The following is a 13189-nucleotide window of genomic DNA, read 5'->3' as shown; positions in this document are numbered from 1 at the left end:
TTATTATGAGAATTTACATGTAATGTGCCTGGCACTTGGTAAATGCTCAGTAAATGTCATCTATTATTAATAGTATTATGTAAAAACTACACAAATGCAAGGAATTGTTAATATGATTCTAGCTTTGATCCCTGTTCAAAATTTAATGACTAGTGAGAAGATCATCTCCAAATGCCTATATTTATACAAAACTAGAAATTCATAAATATTGAATTGTGCTTTTATCTATAAATGATGCTTGGCAATTTTCTATAAACATTGGGCTGAGAAAGCTCAGGTTTGCACAAATGTAGGCATTTGATGATGATAATGAAAACTCTTTATTAAAATATAAAAATATCTTCCTGGGTCTGTTTTTTGCTTTGCTCTATCAAGTCACCTATGCTGCTGTTCCTTAATTCCTTTTCAACAGTGGGATCTGGGCCAGGGGTAGGCCTTTGCCATGCATCTCTGAAGGCAGTCCAAGTGGGTAATAATAGTGCCCATGTTTCTCTTAACAGATGTGTGTCAATGCATACTTCATACCTTTCCAACAAAAGGACATGACTGTGGATCTGCTCATAGAGGCCTTCAAAATAGCACTGTGCTTCTTTTACCGGGTTCTGTGTCAGGACCTTGCACAGCAACAGTAGTCACTGCCCTGTTTTCTCATGTATTTTGTTCTGGAGTCTTCTCTTCTTTTGTGCTTTTGAAAATTCTTAAGCCTTAATTATTGCATTTTGCCTTGTTTTGTTTCTCATGGACTATCAGTTGGGTCCTCTCTCTCAGGGCTCTTGACAAGATTGTGAAATATGAATGATTCCTTGCATTTATATTATAATACTTTAGAATTAAGTTAGTGCTCCAATGCCATGTTGGCAAGCTTTCAGCAGCAGTCATCCAATCCTTGGGCTTCTCTAACGGTCTGGAAGACGAGCGCTTCCGATCTGAGTTTGCTGTAGTTCATCAAGTCTGTAAGGTGCAAGGTACCAGAGCAAGACAGGTTGTTTATATGTTTAATCTCTTCTATTTTTTACTTTAGCATCCCCCTTGGATACGAAGCTGTTCACATTTCTGCACAGTCACCTTTCCCTAAGCCAGATGTTAAGATATTTGTGTACTTATTACGAGCTTATGGAGCACCTTTAATGCACCACACAGTATTCTAGAAATTAGGGACATAGCATGAATATGACAGTAAGAGTGGTTTCTAAATGGAACTTCGTTTTAGAATTTTATTACCTGCTCTCTAAAGGCTATAATTGTTACTTTTCTTGCTATTGGTTTTCTTGCTAAAGATTCCTTCTGCCCCTTTGGCGCTTTCTGCCTAGGACTCTCTTCCATTCCTTATGTTGATTGCCTATACCAGAACCCATCTTCCACTAGTCACTATCCTAAATGTTCCCAGGACAACATAAGGTGTATGTGGCTGTCTAGCTCTCAGAATTTACATTTTACTGGCCCTAAGGAGTTCATCACAATTTAGGATTCTAAACAATGGCCCGACTCAAGGCTGACAAATAACCTGCAGGTCCCAGTGTTAGAATATCTCCTTTCTTATCTCTCTAATTCCAGTTTCCACGATGCCAAAGCAACCATCATAACAAAAGGAGAAGTAGCTGATACTTCTTCTGGTCCAGAGGCGTTGCCTATTTTGATATTCAAATAGACCATGGAAAATTTTTTACCTCATTAAAAACCCTAAATTTCCTGGGTGAAATCTATACCTAATGGGAAAACAAACTTTTCATTACCTTTTCAAGCCAGATATTTAGATATTCGTTTACTTAATAAGATGTTATTGAGCACCTTTAATGTGCCACACATTATGAACATTAAGTAAATATTATTATTTACCAATCAAAGGGAGCTGTGACTGATCCCAAGCAAAGATGTCGTCAGGTCTTGGTAGAGGTCTGGTAATTAATTAGTTGTGGAAAGCAAATGAGCAAAAGCAGCAACTAAAAGGCCATTATGCAAATATATGGTCAGCTAAGGCTGCTCTGCCTTGAGGAGATAACTTCACAAAAGCCGGCAGCAAAATGGGGAAGCTGGAAAATTCAGAAGTTTTCTGCTTATTTTAGTTCACTCTCTGTTTACATATTAGATTTTTAGAGGATTATTGATTGTTAATACTCTGTAGCATCAAGTATCTGCAACCATAACTCTTTAATAATTTTTAACATTATCAAAAGCTGAAATTGATACCAGGCACTGCTGAGAATTGGGGTTCCAGAATAACTGGTATCTGTATTCTCACCTCTGCAGAAACTAAAGCCATGATATTTATACAACTAGTAAGTGGTAACAGTAGCCAGAGAGCTCAGGACTTCAAGTAGTGTTCTTCCCATACTGCATTTTGGGGGAGGGTGAAGGAAGAAGGCAAAACGAAGTAGGAATCAGATGTGTGATCTTTGGTAGATCTGAAATAACTTCTCTGATTGATTAGTTTATTATAGTAGATTGAGATTAGACCAAATTTTAGAGGCAGTTTCTATTTAATGCATTTTTATCGAGCATCTGACATTGTGCTAGGTTCTAAGGTAGTAAATGTGCGTCTGATCTGGATTATATCTTTAAAATTTTACTTTTTAGAGGTTGAAATGAAACACAAACATAAGTAGGTATGGTATAAGGAGCACTGTGCTAAGAACCAGTAGGGAGGATGTGCAGTGTGTCGTAGGATTAGAGGAGGGAAGAGATGGGTACCATTAGGACTGCAGGGAGAAAAGGAGAAGTTCTGAGGGCAGGCGGTATTTCAGCTAGGTGTTGAGGAACTGGTACAAGAACAAAAAGAAGAAAAGGGATTCCAAATGGAAGAAATAACGTGATGAGCCATGGCACCACTTTCATGAGTCTCAGTTTCCTCACTGTAAAAAGTGCATAATAATATTTTCAGACTCGTTATAAGAAACAAATGTGAAATCAATGTGTATGTATATTAATTACATAGGATCTTATGAATTCAATAAATTTTCTGACTTTTTCTTTTCCTCTTACTCACCCAAAACTGATGGGTAACTGAATAGTTATAGTCACCCAGGATTGTGCAAAGTATTAGAACAAAACAGTGACAAGAGTGATGTGGTCACTGTTCTCATATAGCTCATGGTCTGCTGGGTTAGACATTAAATATGTAACTCTTGTTAAATGTAGTAACTGTTATGACATGGGTAACTCAGCATGCTGTGGAAACTATTTAGCATGCTATGTAGCATTTAAGACTTAATCTGCTCCAACAATAAGAGATCTTCATTAGGCGTATTATTTATACTGAGGGCTGAAAGATGACTCGGAGTTTGATCATAGCAAGTGGGAATACGTGTGAAATAATAGAATTTGTTTGAAGGCCAAGAGATGAGAAAGGCCTTCTGTCATACATTTTTATGACAAAGGCCAATGTTATTGGAGCATGAAGTTCTAAGGAGAAATTAACTGAAGCGGTAGGTAGGAGTGAAATTGATTTAAGCCTTTAAGTCAAACTAAACAGCTGGGCCTGATTCAGAGGGCAATGTAGAGAAATTGAAGGAATTAACCAGGGGAGGACAGGATAAGATTGACATTTGAGAAAGATCAGTTTTGTTGTTGAATACAGTATATTTTGGAGAGGAGGACAATTGTTTAGAGGTTTTTGCAGTACTTTAAGATATAGCTGATAATGTATTAGGATTGTAATAGTAGCGATGAAAACAAGTTGGGTGGATTTGAGGGTTAACAAAAGATTGACCTAACTTTCTGAATGACTAGATGTGACTGGTAAAAGAGGGAGAATTCTGGATGGCTCCCATTACCCACTTCTGACTACCTCCTGGTTTGCCTGGAACTACTAGCCTTCCTGGGACATTGGAATTTTTTTCTTTTTGGTACAAAAGGAAAGAGGTTTTATTCAGGTGCCGCATGATCTGAGAGAATGGTAAACTTCCGTCGCAAAGGCCATCTCCTCTTCCTGCTCAACCCTGCTGTTCCTTATACGTATGGGGAGGAAGGGCTATTATTTCTATCCAATTATCTTGCTAGCTTTTGTGCACTTGGGGCCCCATCCATTCATCTTTCTAGCTTTTGGTGCACTCAAGCCCTATCCATTCCTATTTTTAACTTTTTGTAGTACTCAGTGTAAGAACTCCCCCTGCCACCATCTTGGCCACTCCCTGGCACCTGACTGTCTTTGGTGACAACTTCCCCCTTCAAAACTCTACACCTTGTAATCTGACAAGGGTAAACGGATGAAGGTCTCATCTTCTGTAGTTACTTCTTGCTGTCAAAGAGTGTAGTCTTACCTATTACCAGGCCCAGACACCTTTAGTATCCATTAAAGGGAAAGAGGCATCAGAAATGGAGGGAAGAATTTACACGAGGGAGAAAGACTGCTGTCTTCGGAGGATGGCATGCACAGGGCGTCTGGAAGGTGGCCCTGCTGAACAAGTGAAGCTGGTAGAGTGCTTCACGTTTCAAGAGACCGTGTTGCAGATGTGCTTCCCAAGCGAGACCTATGGTACAGACAATCAAGTGTTTAGTGAGGGGTACGCCTAGTAGTGCAGAGGGAATTGTAGTGAAATTGGAGACTGGAGAGACTAAAGGATCCCCATGATTAATCCTGAGTGGGACTTTGGGTGCAAACCCAACAGCAGGATGTATTTGCCAAGGAAGCCACTGTCTGGGAAATGCTGACTAAAATAAAAAATAACATTGTCACTTAGCTTTGGAAGGCACTGTGCCTTTCTGAAGGAGGAATTTAAATCTCCTTTGGGAGTACAGGTCCAGCTCTTCCTTGCAGTATGAGATATGGGAATTTAAATTTTAATTTTAAATTGGGGACTTCCTGGGAAAACCTAAGGAAATTGGTCATTCAGCTCTTGAGTGATGAGGCCAAGATTAAGACTCAGGGAGTCAACTCAAAAGGTAGAACAAAAAAATAAAAATAAAAAAAAGATCTTGTGTAAACACTGGGAAGATAAAAAAACAAAGTACCTAAAAAGCAAATTGGTATAATCCATTAATACGCTAATCAGTTTAATCAGTAGCACTAATGTTATTACCAATTACCCTTGAATATTTTCTTATAAAGTAATAGTACCAAAAGCTATGTTTGCATTTGGGTTAAGTTTCAAACTTAACTCCCTTTCCATCTTAGGTTAGAAATGACTAAGAAATCCTGAACATCCTGAACCATTTACACAAATACAGCATTAGATTAAAATGTCCATGTAGTTTTTTTTAACAATTGGAAAATATAGTGGAAAGAGATCAAGAATAGGAATCTAAAAATATGAGTCCTATTCTTGGCAATACTGTTCTAAGAGTTAAACAAGCAAAAAAGATCAATATTATAGAAAAATCTCTGTATACAAAGATATTCATTATAGGGTAGTTGAAAATGGCAGAAACTCAAACCAAATTAAATGTCCCAAACTAGGAAAAATTGCTAAGTAAATTATAGAGTCAACTCAATGCAGTATTATACAGGCATTAAAAATAGTTTCCAGGCATTTGTAATAACATGGGAAAATGCTGATGTTGTGTACAGTAAAAAGTAGGGTAGAATGTATATAGGGTAGGGCTATACATAATTGTTATAATATAAACCTACATATATATTAAATACTCATAATAATGTTAACTGAAGTCTTTGTATGCCAGAATTTTTATTTCCTTAGAGTTTTTTATATTTTTAGAAATTCTACTATTCGAATTTGTGAAAAATCAAAGTCATACTTATGAAAAATAAAATAATTTGTTAAATAAGTGATGTTAACAACTACTTGTAATATGATTTTGGCCGAATCACATCACTGTTCTGGGACTTGGTTTCCATATCTTAGGTAAATTAATATCATGTACTCTGTCCTTCTGACCTTCCATAGTACTATTGAGACAAGTGTAGATGCTGGCAGTGAGATGTAAGAGGCATTTGGAAATATGTGCTGTGACCAAAACTCAAATTCTTATTAAGAGGTGAGACAGAGGGCCATGTAAGCATATCAGTGACCAGTGTCAGTGGTTTCTGGGACCTGTACGTGTCAGCTTGCAGTAACTAATTATTAGATTTGCAACAATTTTCTTAGTTACTTTTTACCATTGGTAGCTTGAAATCATGAATTATATCATGCAAATTGGAAAATGCTAAAAATCAGGCTTTTACATTAAGACAGAAATTCAAATAAATTTCTTTTAATTTAAACTATGAAATGACACATGGAAGAAATCTCTGTGGATAAAACTAAGAAGCTCCAGACACCTTCTTAGCTCTCTGGTCATGGGACCTCTTTGTTAGGACTCATGGTCCGAGCATCAGGGAATTGGACTTCCTGAAGAAGATTCCCAAGGGAGGAAGCCAGAGGGTGCTGAGAAACATGCCTCAGGCAGCTAGGGCTGCCATCTCCTACACATGAAAGTAACACCATTACCTCTTGAATGAGTGAGAGGCTGAACAAATGAATGGGAACATATAGATTCTTGAATTCAGAGGACTTCATCCTATTAGGTTTCCAAAAGGAAATGGGTGACACACCCAAATTAGGATAATTTGAAGTAAGTTTGTTTTATAAAGGGCCATAGTATTAGTGATGGTTGGTGTGTAAAACCACAAATTATAGTGCAACAACCTGGGGCTAGTAGCATCAGAATTGTCACCACCTTTAGAGAAGGGAGAAGTTACTAAAACCTAGAAAGAGGGAGTTGTATTCAGTGGGCTACTTTGAAAGTAGCAGTGTCCTTCTATCAAGAGCAACAGGCAGACTTAGGTGACTTTTTAGGAAAAAAGCCAGGAAAATAAATACTCTGATCTCCTCCTCCTTCCCGCCTCTGATCAGTTGCTACACTTCCACATGGGAAGATCTGAACAGAAGGCAGAAGCACACAATACAGTTGATGGCTGATGTAATCCACAAAGTTCAGCCAAGTAAGATGAGGAAAGGGTGGAGAAGGGTGGACTGGTTACAGAAGGGCAAATGGAATGTATCTAGCACAGTTTAGCTTCAGTTTCTCGCTCATACTGACTTGAGCCCTTGTTTTCTCATGTAAAATATCTATAATAATACACTACTTTTTTAGAGTGGTTTTGAAGATATGCTAAAATGCTTGTAAATCACCTTCCTGGAAGCACCTGATGCATAATAGTGTGTCCAGAAATAGCGGCAATTATTACTGTACTCTATTACTTCATATCATTGAGCACTATTTCCCTTATCAATAAAATAGAGAAAGTACTATTTTCTGCCCAATGGTTATTATAATTATAAATGTTAACCTTGGGATGTGAAAGCGCTCTATAATATGATGATTTAAAATTTTTCAGTCTTGATCAAGACTGAAAACTCACCTTTCTCTTTCTAGATCCATTGGATTGAAAGATTCATGAGGTTAGTTTTTGTTTTATTCACTGCTGTGTCTCAAGTACCTACACAGTCCTTAGCTCAAAGTAGATACTCAGTAAGTAATTGTTTAAATAACTCCTTTTAAAGACCTTTCCGATGCTCTTAGAACGCTCCTTGGTGCTGTCCTTTCCTTGCAGGTGGGACTACTTGTTCTTCCAGTGGCCACCTTTTGTCTGGTGATGAAGTCTAAAACCTATCATATCTCCTAACTTTTCCTTCCATATAATCTAGCACAAACATTTTATTTGATTCAATCTGGTCTTTGTCTTGCTTGTCCATGCCCCTATTCCAGTCCTCTGGCACAAACCTTTGTATTTAATAATAACTCAAACATGACATCTTCTGAACTGCTACCAGCCACCTTGTACTTTCTAAGTTCTCTTAAGGTTTATAGAGTACCCTCTTACCCACTGCATTTCTTTCTTCTACTAGAGCATCTCATTCCCTTTTTCTGCCTATGGAAAGCCTATGCCCCAATGTTCTTTTTTCGTACCTCAAAGTTTTCACATGTTTTCTCTGTGCCTGGGATACCTTTCTTTTCCCACTGTCTCTCCTCCTTTTCCTAGATAACTCCCATATATGCAACAGACCTGAACTTAAATGCCATTTCTTTGGGGAAATCCTCATTACTAGAATCACTAAGGTGAAATTAAGCACTCACAGTTTCCTCCTATCATATATTGTGTTGTATTTTCCCATGAATTTAACTTTCTTCCCCTATAAAATTGTGACTTTCTTGAAGGCATGACAAATTTACGTATCATGTTACAAGGATTCTCTCTATGGATATAGATATAGATATAGATATAGATATAGATATAGATATAGATATAGATATAGATATAGATATAGATATAGATATAGTTGTGTGTACATGTGTATAATAGGTCAACTATTGTATTAGATTGACCATAAAATGTCTAAAGGATCAAGGTACAAGATTTTTTCTTCATCATGAACAAATGGACAAGGCATTTATTTGTATAGTCAGTCAGTAACTCATCTCACTGTCCTGTTCAATGAATAGCTTCCAGGGTAACCTGGGCATTATCTTCATTCCAGCCAGTTGGAAGGGGAAAGAGATAGGAAGAACCCACATGAGAACCTTTTTTTAGCACTCCTAAAAGTGGCTTATATTACTTTTAGTCAAATTTCACGCACTAACACGTCGCTTAATGGTCATATTTAACAGTAAAGGAGGTTGTCAAGTGATATCTGGCTGTGTGTGCAGTAAGGAGTGGAGGGCAGATCCAAGATGGTGGAGGAGTAAGTAGAAACTACACTAACATCCTCCCAAGACCAACCTGGAATTACAACTTAATTATGGAGAAAGTATCCTGAATAACCAACTGAACACTAGCTAGAGAGAAGCCTTACAGCCAAGGACAGACTGAAGAAACCACCTCACCACAACAACACTGGTAGGGGGTGCACAGGAGGTGTGAGAGGGCTGGCTGGGCCCCCATGGGTGGCAGCTGAAATTCCAGAGGGATATCTCAGTGGCTAGCGGGTTCCCCCAGAGAACTGTGGGGTATAAACCCCCAAATGGGGTCCCTACTCTACAACACCAATCCCAGAGTAGAAAGGAACACAGATAACACCAAGCTGTGGAAGCAGCAAGGTTTCTGTCTGCCAGGGAGAGACAGCTGGAGACGCAGAGAACCGCTTACAGGGCCAACACACAAAATTTCATTTGTAACCACTTATGCTGGGCTCTGGCAGAGGGAGGGCAGAGTGGACTAGAGATGTGTGGAGAGTCTAGGGTTGGTGGCTCTGGAGAGCGAATTGAAAAAAGAGCCTCCAGAATCTCTGTGCTGAGTCAGTCTCTATACTGCAGGAGGTATCTTTCTCAGGCAGATCGCTGCTCTCTGAATGGAATCAACCTGAGGGGAAGCAATAGCCCCACACACAGGAATTACTCTGCCTGATTCTGTGGAGCTTGGAGCCAGGCTGCTGATTGATTAGCTTAACTAACAGCTGATTAGTTTAACAGCTAAGGCAGTGAATACAAAGAAGCAGCCAAAAGGGGAAGACAAAGAAACAGATCCCAAATCAAAGAACAAGAGAATTCTCCAGAAGAACTAGATGAAATGGATGGAAGCAAGCAATTTATCATATAGAGAGTTTAGAGTAATGATTATAAGGATACTCAACAGCATGAAAAAAACACCCCATAGAAACCGTAAAAAAGGACCAGTCAGAAATTAAGAATGCAATATATGAAATAAATAATAGAAGGAATAAACAGTAGGTTAGATAAAGCAGAGGATCAAATCAGCGATTCAGAAGGCAAGGTAGAAAAAAACACCCAGATAGAGCAGCAAAAAGAAAAAAAGAATTTAAAATAAATGGGGAGAGCTTAAGTAATACTTTGGACAGCATGAAGCATAACAACATTCACATCATGTTAATATCAGAAGGAGAAGAAAGTGAGCAAGGGATCAAGAACTTATTGAAGAAGTAATGACCAAAAACTTCCCTAATCTGGTGAAAGAAAAGACACACAAGTCCAGGAACTTCAGAGTCCCAAACAAGTTGGACCCAAAGAGATATATACAAGGAGACACATCATAATTAAAATGACAAGGCTTAAAGACAAGTAGAGAATCCTAAAACCTTCAAGAGAAAACCAGGAAGTTACCTACAAGGGAGCACCAATTAGACTGGCATCTAATTTCTCAATAGAAACATTTCAAGCCAGAAAGGAGTGACATGCAATATGGAAAGGAGTGACAACCAAGGCTAGTTTGCCCAGCAGGGCTACCATTTAAAATTGAAGGAGAAATAAGGAGCTTTCCAGACAAGAAAATGCTGAAGGAGTTTGTTAACACCTAAGTAATACTGCAACAAATGTTGAAGGGCTTGCTTTAAGAAAAACAAAAGGAGAAAAAAACCAGAGGAAAACAATCTAACAATAAAATGGAACTAGGTATGTATTCATCAATAATCACCATATATGTAAATGGCTTAAATTCTCCAACCAAAAGACATAGGGTAGCTGAATGGATAAGAAAACATGACCCATTTATATGCAGCTTCCAAGATATCCATCTCAGATCAAAAGATACACACACTAAAAGTAAAGGGATGGGAAAAGATATTTCTTGCAAATGGAAAAGAATAAAAAGCTGGGGTAACAGTACTTATATCCAACAAAATAGACATTAAAACCAAAGTTATAGTAATAGGCAAAGAAGAACACTACATAATGATTAAAAGGGTCAATCCAACAAGAGGCTATAACCCTAATATACATTTATGAACCTAATATAGGAGCACCTAAATATATAAAACAAATCTTGGATATAAAGGGAGAGATAAACAGAAATACAGTCAGAGATTCTTAAAACCCCATTGACTTCAATGGATAGATTTTCCAGGCAGAAAATCAAAAAGAAGCAGTGGCCTTTAATGACACAGATCAAATGAGATTGATATCTTCAGAGCATTTCACCCCAAAGCAACAGAATATACATACTTTTCAAGTGTATATAGAGCGTTTTCTAGGATAGACCACATGTTGGGGTACAATACAAGTCTCAATAAATTTAAGAACATTGAAATCATATCAAGAATCTTCTCTGACCCCATACTATGAAACTAGAAATAAATCACTAGAAGAACACTGAAAAACATGCAAAGACTTGAAAGCTAAGTAAACGGGGGTTTTAAGTACAGTATAAGAAATGGAGAAGCCAAAGAACTTAATTTGCATGACATGAACTGAACTTAATGTCCAAAGAACTTAATTTCCATGGACATGAACTAAGGGAGGATTGCTGGAGAGGAGGAGGTACTGGGTGGAGGGGGCAAAGGAGGAAAAAGTGGGACAACTGTAATTACATAATCAATAAAATATATTAAAAATAATGTTATTAAACAATGAATGGGTCAAAAATGAGATCAAGGAAGAAATCAAAAGATACCTTGAAACAAAGAAAAAAGAAGACATAACAATCCCAAATCTGTGGGACACTGGGAAAGCAATTCCAAGAGAAATCCATAGCATTACAGGCCTATTCCCTGCCCCCCCCCAAAAAAAACAAGAAAAAGCTGAAATAAATGATATAACTTTATACTTAAAGGAACTGGGAAAAGAACAAGAAACTAAGCCTAAAGTGAGTAGAAAAAAATAATAAAGATCAGAGCAGAAATAAATGAAATAGAGTCCAAAAAACTGATACAAACGATCAGTGAATCCAAGAGTTCGGTCTTTGGAAAGATAAAGAAGATTGACAAACCTTTATCCAAACTCATCAGAGAGAGAGAGAAAGAGAGAGAGAGAGAGAGAGAGAGGAGGACCCAAATAAATAAACTTATAAATGAAAGAGGAGAAATAACAATTGACATCAAAGAAATACAAAGGATTTTAAGAAAATATTATGAACAACTATATGCCAACAAACTGGACAACCTGGATGAAATGGATAAATCCCTAGAAACATACAATCTTCCAAAACTTAATCTGGAAGACTCAGAGAATCTGAATAAACAGATTATACCTGGTAAAATTGTAACAAAATATTTAAAAAACTCCCCCAAAACAAAAGCCTTGAACCAGATGGCTTTACAGGTTAATTTTACCAAACATTCCCAGAAGAACTAACACCTTTTCTTCTCAAACTATTTCATAAAATTCAAGAGAAGGGAAGGTTCCCAAACTCATTTTTATGAGGTCGGTGTTATCCTAATTCCAAAACCATTGAAAGACACTACAAAGAAAAAAAATTATAGACCAATATCCCTGATGAACATAGACACTAATTTTCTCAACAAAATATTACCAAATCCAATACAGCAATGCACCAGAAAGACCATACACTATGATCAAGTAGGCTTTTTTTGGGGAATGGTACAACATTCGCAAATCAATACATAAGATTCACCACATGAACAAAATGAAGGATGAAAACCACACAATCATATCAATAGATGCAGAAAATGCCTTTGATAAAATCCAGTACCCATTCATGATAAAAAACTGTCAGCAAAGTGGGAATACAGGAAGCATATCTAAACATAATAAAGGCCATATATGACAGACACACTGCCAGCATCATCCTCAACAGGCAAATAGTACAAGTGTTCCCCTTAAGATTGGGAACAAGACAAGAGTCCACTTTCACTTCTCTTTTTCAACATAGTACTGGAAGTCCTAGCCACAGCATCCAGGCAAGAAGAAGAAATAAAAGGCATCCAAATTGGAAAGAAAAAGTAAAACTGTCTTTATTTGCAGATGACATAATACTATAAAGAGAGAACCCCAATGACTCCACCAAGAAACTATTATAACTGATAAATCAGCGAAGTTGCAAGATACAACATTAATATTCAGAAATCAGTTGCATTTTTATATGCCAATAAAGAACTAACAGAAAGGGAAATTAAGAAAACAATTCCATTCACAACTGCTTCAAAAATAATAAAATACCTGGGAGTAAACCTAACTAAGGATATAAAAGACTTGTACTTAGAAAATTGTAAGACACTGAAGAAAGACATAGAAGATACAAATAAGTGAAAGCACATACTGTGTTCACAGATAAGAAGAATTAACATCATTAAAATGCTTTACCCAAAGCAATTTATAGATTCAGTGCAATTCCTATCAAGATTCCAGTGACAGATTTTACAGAACTAGAATGAATATTTCAGAAATTTATATGAAACCACAAAAGGCCCCACATAGAAACAGTGATTCTGAGAAAGAACAAAATTGGAGGAATCATGCTATCTGTTATCAAACTATACTATAAGGCCATAGTAATCAAAACAGCATGGTACTCGCATAAAAACAGACACATAGATCAATGGAACAGAATAGAAAGCCCCAAAAT

The 13189-nt window shown here is 37.3% G+C and overlaps 1 protein-coding gene across 1 annotated transcript in view; it reads left to right on the top strand.

Moving 5' to 3' along the window:
- The window catches only part of LOC119040203 (AGBL carboxypeptidase 4), a 1071017-nt gene that overhangs the window by 467311 nt on the left and 590517 nt on the right, over positions 1–13189 (top strand). The window lies entirely within an intron of this gene.

This window comes from Artibeus jamaicensis, unplaced genomic scaffold (genome assembly GCF_021234435.1).
Source record: "Artibeus jamaicensis isolate MK-2021 breed Jamaican fruit bat unplaced genomic scaffold, CSHL_Jam_final scaffold_1019, whole genome shotgun sequence".
Taxonomy (NCBI): domain Eukaryota; kingdom Metazoa; phylum Chordata; class Mammalia; order Chiroptera; family Phyllostomidae; genus Artibeus; species Artibeus jamaicensis.
The sequence above is the reverse complement of the archived record's forward strand: the minus strand, read 5'-3'. Positions and strand labels throughout refer to the sequence as shown.